This window comes from Solanum tuberosum, unplaced genomic scaffold (genome assembly GCF_000226075.1).
Source record: "Solanum tuberosum cultivar DM 1-3 516 R44 unplaced genomic scaffold, SolTub_3.0 scf00018, whole genome shotgun sequence".
Lineage (NCBI taxonomy): Eukaryota > Viridiplantae > Streptophyta > Magnoliopsida > Solanales > Solanaceae > Solanum > Solanum tuberosum.
The window spans coordinates 126,045-131,843 of NW_006238944.1; the positions used below are offsets into that span (position 1 = coordinate 126,045).

A 5,799-nucleotide genomic window follows, 5' to 3' on the forward strand; every position below is an offset into this window, starting at 1 on the left:
CTTTGTTGCTCGGGGGAGTTTAGTAGCCTTGTATGTTGATTACGTAAGTCACTCTATGGTCTGAAACAGTCTTTGCAAGCTGGTTTGGGAAGTTCCAACACTATAATTTTATCACTCTGTGTTTTATCGGTATTCTGCATCAAATTCAGTATTTCATGAGAAGACCAAACACATTGAGATTGATTGTCAATTTTGTGAAGTCGAGTGATCAACTTGCAGATATCTCATCAAGCCCCTCATCAGTCCTTGTGTTAATTACATTTGTAACAAGCTAGGCACATGAATTGTATGCACTAGCTTGAGGGGGAGTGTTAGAATAGGAATAGGTTTATACAATCCTATTAGAATAGGAATATGTTTATACAATCCTATTAGAATAGGAATAGGTTTATACAATCTTATTAGAATAGGAATAGTAATAGAAATAGAAATAGGAATACTAAATAGTATCCTACTTGGTAAAGGATTGTATTCTAGGGTCTATAAATAGGATCTCAATGTAATAATGTAAACAACACAACAATTCAATAATATTCTTTTCCTATATTTCTCACACAGATTATATAAGAAAACATCCATCTAAATAAATATAGAAGAATACCCTAAACCAAACAATTAAAATAGAACTCAAGAATAACACAGTTGAAAGGGTGCATGCAGCAAGCCCGCAACTCGCACTGCCCCACATTAAATTTCAAAAAATTATTTTAACCCGCACCTGCCCAACCGAGTAAGGTCAAACCTTCCTGCCCCCATTGCCTTCCTAACTGCTACTCCAGAAAGAGCTAAGACCTCTTTTATTCTTATAAAATCTCATATAATCAAAAAGTGATCTTTATTATCTCTACTTTCTCAGCCCATCTCTCTCCTTTCTTAGAGAACTAGATATGACTACATCAAGTGGGATACAATATGCTTGGTCAGAGGATAGTCATAATTCCTGAAGGGGGGGGGGGGGGTGATCTAAGGGTGATTAAATTTCTCTTATAGTGGTGATCATATCGATATCAGGTGGTACATCCAAGGTAGAAAGGTTGTGTGATTGTCTCAAAAAAATAATTCAAGCGAGGATAGTATAGAGCTACAATAATAGGTTATAAATCCTGGATGTAGTACTTTATCAAAAGAAACTTTGGATGTAGAAGCGCATAATTAATTTTTATGAAAATTGTGAATTATCGATGACTGGTCAGATGATAAGTATAAGTCCGAGGGGGGGGGGGGGGTGATCTAAGGGTGATTAAATTTCTCTTATAGTGGTGATCATATCGATATCAGGTGGTACATCCAAGGTAGAAAGGTTGTGTGATTGTCTCAAAAAAATAATTCAAGCGAGGATAGTATAGAGCTACAATAATAGGTTATAAATCCTGGATGTAGTACTTTATCAAAAGAAACTTTGGATGTAGAAGCGCATAATTAATTTTTATGAAAATTGTGAATTATCCGGTAACAAATCCAGTCATTTTTTAATCAGAAATTGGAAAGTAAAGACACAATGGATTTCTTTCACTTATCAAAATGTTTTAAAAAATGAATAAGGCATAAAGGGCCCCCGGGCTTAGTACAAGTGGGGAAGGTTGTGGGATTTGTGACTAAGGTCAAGGGTTCGAGTCCTGCGCCATGTGAACTAAGTTTGGTATATAAGGTGTAGGGTAGATGGGGGGACCTATAATTTCTGTGTTTCAAAAGTCGCGGTTGGTCATAATGATTGACTCCAGACAAACTTATTTGTTTTAAAAAATTAAATAAAGAAATGAAAGAGAAGCAGCTTCCTATGGTTAAGGTTTTTTTGAGTTTTTTTCCCTTAAAAGACTTCAATCTTATGTTGCTCGGACTCGGGTATGGGTATGCGATACAAGTGTGGATCTGAAGGTTGGATTTTCTATCATATAAATTTTAGGATTCAGGGTACGGATCCGAGATATCTATTATCTTATTTATAAGATATCTCGTGTAATAGCAAAATATTCTCATATTTTATATTGCTATATTATATGAATATAAACCCAAAATTAAACTAAATACCAGATCGATCTATACTTCTTGATCATAAATGCAGTCAAAACACCCAAGTTAAGTTGATCAAATTTTATGTGGACCCCACACCTACATGGCTACACCCACAACCAAATCGAACATGGATGTGGCAAGGATTTTGAAGGGTCCAAGTAACATAGCTCCAACAGACTTCAATTGATCTTGCCTTCTTCCACCTCTTGCCATAGAGTTATTGATTTGTCTCAAAGTTTGATAATTCTTGGGTTTCTTTTGTAATTTTTATAGTTACATGAATGTCAGCAACTCAGCATGTTACAGCACTCTTGAGGCTCGATTGCTCTCAGATTATTCAAATTGGCATATTTCTCCGTGTAGCTTATTCAGTTTCTAATCACTTATTTATTTGTTCATGTAGGATGAACAAAGAACTTTGGATGCATACCAAAAAAAAGCTGAATACATAGGTGACCCCTTAAACTCGTTTTTTTTCCTCTCCATTTTGACTGCTAAACCAAGTATAGTACCTATTGAACACTTGAAGTGAAGACAAATTGTGTCAATTAGACAAACTTCTTACATGGTATAGTGTGACACCACTTATGAGTGTGAAAATTCATTTTTCAATTTATTTATTTTTTTGATGAGGTATTTTTCAATTTTTTTCTTCAATCTACTTATTTTCTGCCGCTGTATCTCGACCACCATAGCCGCTGCATATGGCTTCCAATCCACCGCCACTATGCCACCTCCACCACCATGGAAATTACCTCTATTACTCTCCCACCCAGCTCCTCCACTTTGCAGCATCACCACCACCGCGAAGCCCAAGCCCTAACTGAAACCCAAATGAAAGCCCACACCTTCACTATTTAAGTTCATGTCCATAAGAAACCCATGCTAGTTCTCTCTCCAATAACCCATGAAATTCTCAAAATTTTAGAACAATTTCAGAGGCAAAAGATAGAATATCTAGGCCCAAGGAGCTAATGGGCATCTATAGTCATCGACGGAGGACAATTGTAAGCTGTGATAGAGGTGGTATTGTGAGGGAATGAACCAGTGGACAGGGCCACTAGAGCAGTTTCCTAGTGAGGGACTACAACGGCGACACAATGCGTGTTGAGTGCCCCTGAAAGGGGATCTATCGATTTTTGTCAGTGTTTCTCTTTTTCTTTTTGGCATTTGTTTTTTTCTCAGTGTTGTGTTTTTTCTTATTGCTCTTGCTCTTTTTACTGAGAAAAACACATCACTGAGAAGTTTTTCATTTAGCTGTCAAAATGAAAAAAAAAAAATTGGCAATTAGGAGGCTGCCTATATATTCAACCAAAAAAAAAAAAAACTGATGCTTGCCATTATAGCATGAAGCTTGCCTGTATTTGTTTTGTGACATGCTTGCCCACACTTTGTGCAATTGTTAACCACTTCTACTGCATATCTTCTTTATATGAAAGTTTTTGTTGTAACTGTGTCAAATTTTCCAAACTCGCCCCCTCCCCCTCTTTGTTTGGTGACGCATAAAATTTTCACCTTATTCTTCATTTTAGATTACTTTTCCCAGAAGTAAAAAGAGCAAAACCAACATTGTAGTGTTACCCAATTTTTCCATAATAAACCACCTTAACCTGCCAATCTTAATTACCAGATCGTACCATCATGCACAAACACAAACTTGACCTTAAAAAAATATATCACCCTCTGCGCAACTTCGAACTGGTTATTCATGTACTTTAATGACAGGCCTGGAAGTGGTGTTGGGCATTCTTGTGTGGAACTGTGGGTTATGGAGAGTCCCAATTGTGATTGCAGAACTAAGATTTGGTTGTGTAAATACTTCACAGTTTTTGGTTCTTTCTAAGGAGCTTTGAAAGATTTTTTTAAGAAAAGGCTTGTCTAAATGCGATTTCTTTGGAAACTGATCAGAAATCAGGAAATGAGTATCTTTTAGAGAAAGGGAAAAATGAGAACTTTTTGTTTTGCTGAGAGTTATTGCCTTTTAAGAGTGTCAATTGAGATGTATGGTCTGAAAGTTTGACACAAATCCTTTCTTGTCATTTTGCAGAACAGTGGTTAGTCTTTTGCTGGTACAAGATGCCAGCCAGGGTTTCTCTTCTTGCTGATCTCTGTGTTAAACTGTCAACAGCAATGTTTGAGGACTAGACACCTAAAGGACTCCTACTAGTTTCTGCAAATATTTTTGTTTGCTATACTTTGATTTTAATTCTCTTCCGCTCTGTACATACCGTTGGGTTTTGAATGTCACTTGGAATAAACCATCTATTATAGTTTGTACAGCACCTAAGTGCCCAAACATTTGGATCTGTTCTATTCCTCTAGTGCTTTTTTGATATTGATTTTCCAAAAAAAGAATGTTATATGGATTTTCTAGTTTCTAGTTTCTACTATTTGCGCCTAGTCAAAATGTCTTGCTCAAAATTTGGAAAATTCTTGTTTGTGCCAGGTACCGTATTCCTATAGTCATGGACTATCAGGCCCATGGTTACCCCAGACCGGAAATGTAACGGACAGTTTCACTGGGTACCCTATTTCGTCGCTCCTGTTTAACATGTATCTATTTTTTTTTTCTCAAGAAGTCAGACTGATACTCAAAAGCATAGGCAACTTCAGACAAAATTGTTTCTGCTATGCCTTTATTGCTCCTTAGTTGTCTCTTTCTATCTCATTGTATTGGTGTCTATACCTCATTCATTTTAGGTAAAAGAAGAACTTTGAAGTTAATTTTTTTTCTAAAAGGTGACATTCTTTTTCGAGACAGATTAAAAAAGAAAGTGTGCTATATAAATTGGGACAGAAGAAGTATTTCTTATTTGGACCTATAGCAATTGATATTTTGAGAAATGGTCTCGAGTTTTAAATATGAAAAGTAAATTTGAGTGATGTGGTTGTAGAAGTTCAAAAATAGTAGTAGAAAATTGCCACTGTTTTGAAATGAATTTGTTAGATTTTTTGTTGTTTTGACAAACTGTGGATTGAAGTTTGTTTTTATGATATATGAACTTATGTTTTAAATTTGATTGTTGAATCATGTATTGAATTGTTGAAATTTAGAGAACAATTGCTAGTTTTAGGCAACCAAAATGTCTGCCAAGTATACATTGAACTTCATTGCTAAATGTATGACCTGCAACATCATAGGTCTGAAACTTGGCCTTGCCAGTGTCATAACTTTAGTAAAAAATTCTAAAACTGGCTTTGACAAGCTGTTATATGTCTGAAGTACTATCATTTAAATCTTTATGTATATAGTTTGGTATTACCAAGGTCATTAACTTTCATAAAAAAAATGTTTGAAATTGGTCTATCAAGGCCACAGCTTCAACAAAGAGGAAATTTTCAAAATGTTAATATTTTAGCATTTAATAGGATCTTTTATTAAATTTTTTAATATTAATTAAAAATGTCAATATTTTAGTTTGTTATTCTTTTGATTTATATATATTTTTATTTGTTTTATTTGAAAGAATACAATTATTTTATAACAGAAAGGAAAAATCATGAGAGAGAATATTTTTTTAAAAGGAACATATCAATTAAAATTCTCATCAATTACAATTTCAAAAGTAATTGATTGTATTCATTCCAATATGTATGACATGTGTATTTGCATCATTATGGTTTTCATGTTTGGGTTTGTATACTGGTATTTGTATTTCTTTATTAGTTTGTATTCATTCCAATAGGTATACCAAATGGATTTGTAATTATTTGGATTCATATACTTATGTAAACTCGTGTTCATTCAGAAAGGATACAACCTTAGTTTGTATATTTTTCAAAAAC

General features: G+C 34.5%; 1 protein-coding gene across 4 annotated transcripts in view; it reads left to right on the plus strand.

Moving 5' to 3' along the window:
* LOC102577473 (transcription factor NF-Y CCAAT-binding-like protein-like) overlaps positions 1-4,696 on the plus strand; it is a 21,366-nt gene extending 16,670 nt beyond the window's left edge. The window contains exons 6-7 of one of the 4 annotated variants that reach the window (XR_001471814.1): positions 2,417-2,465; positions 4,460-4,696. The gene's annotated coding sequence lies outside the window, so the exon portion shown is untranslated. 4 annotated transcript variants of the gene reach the window in all.
* The last annotated feature ends 1,103 nt before the right edge of the window (positions 4,697-5,799 follow it).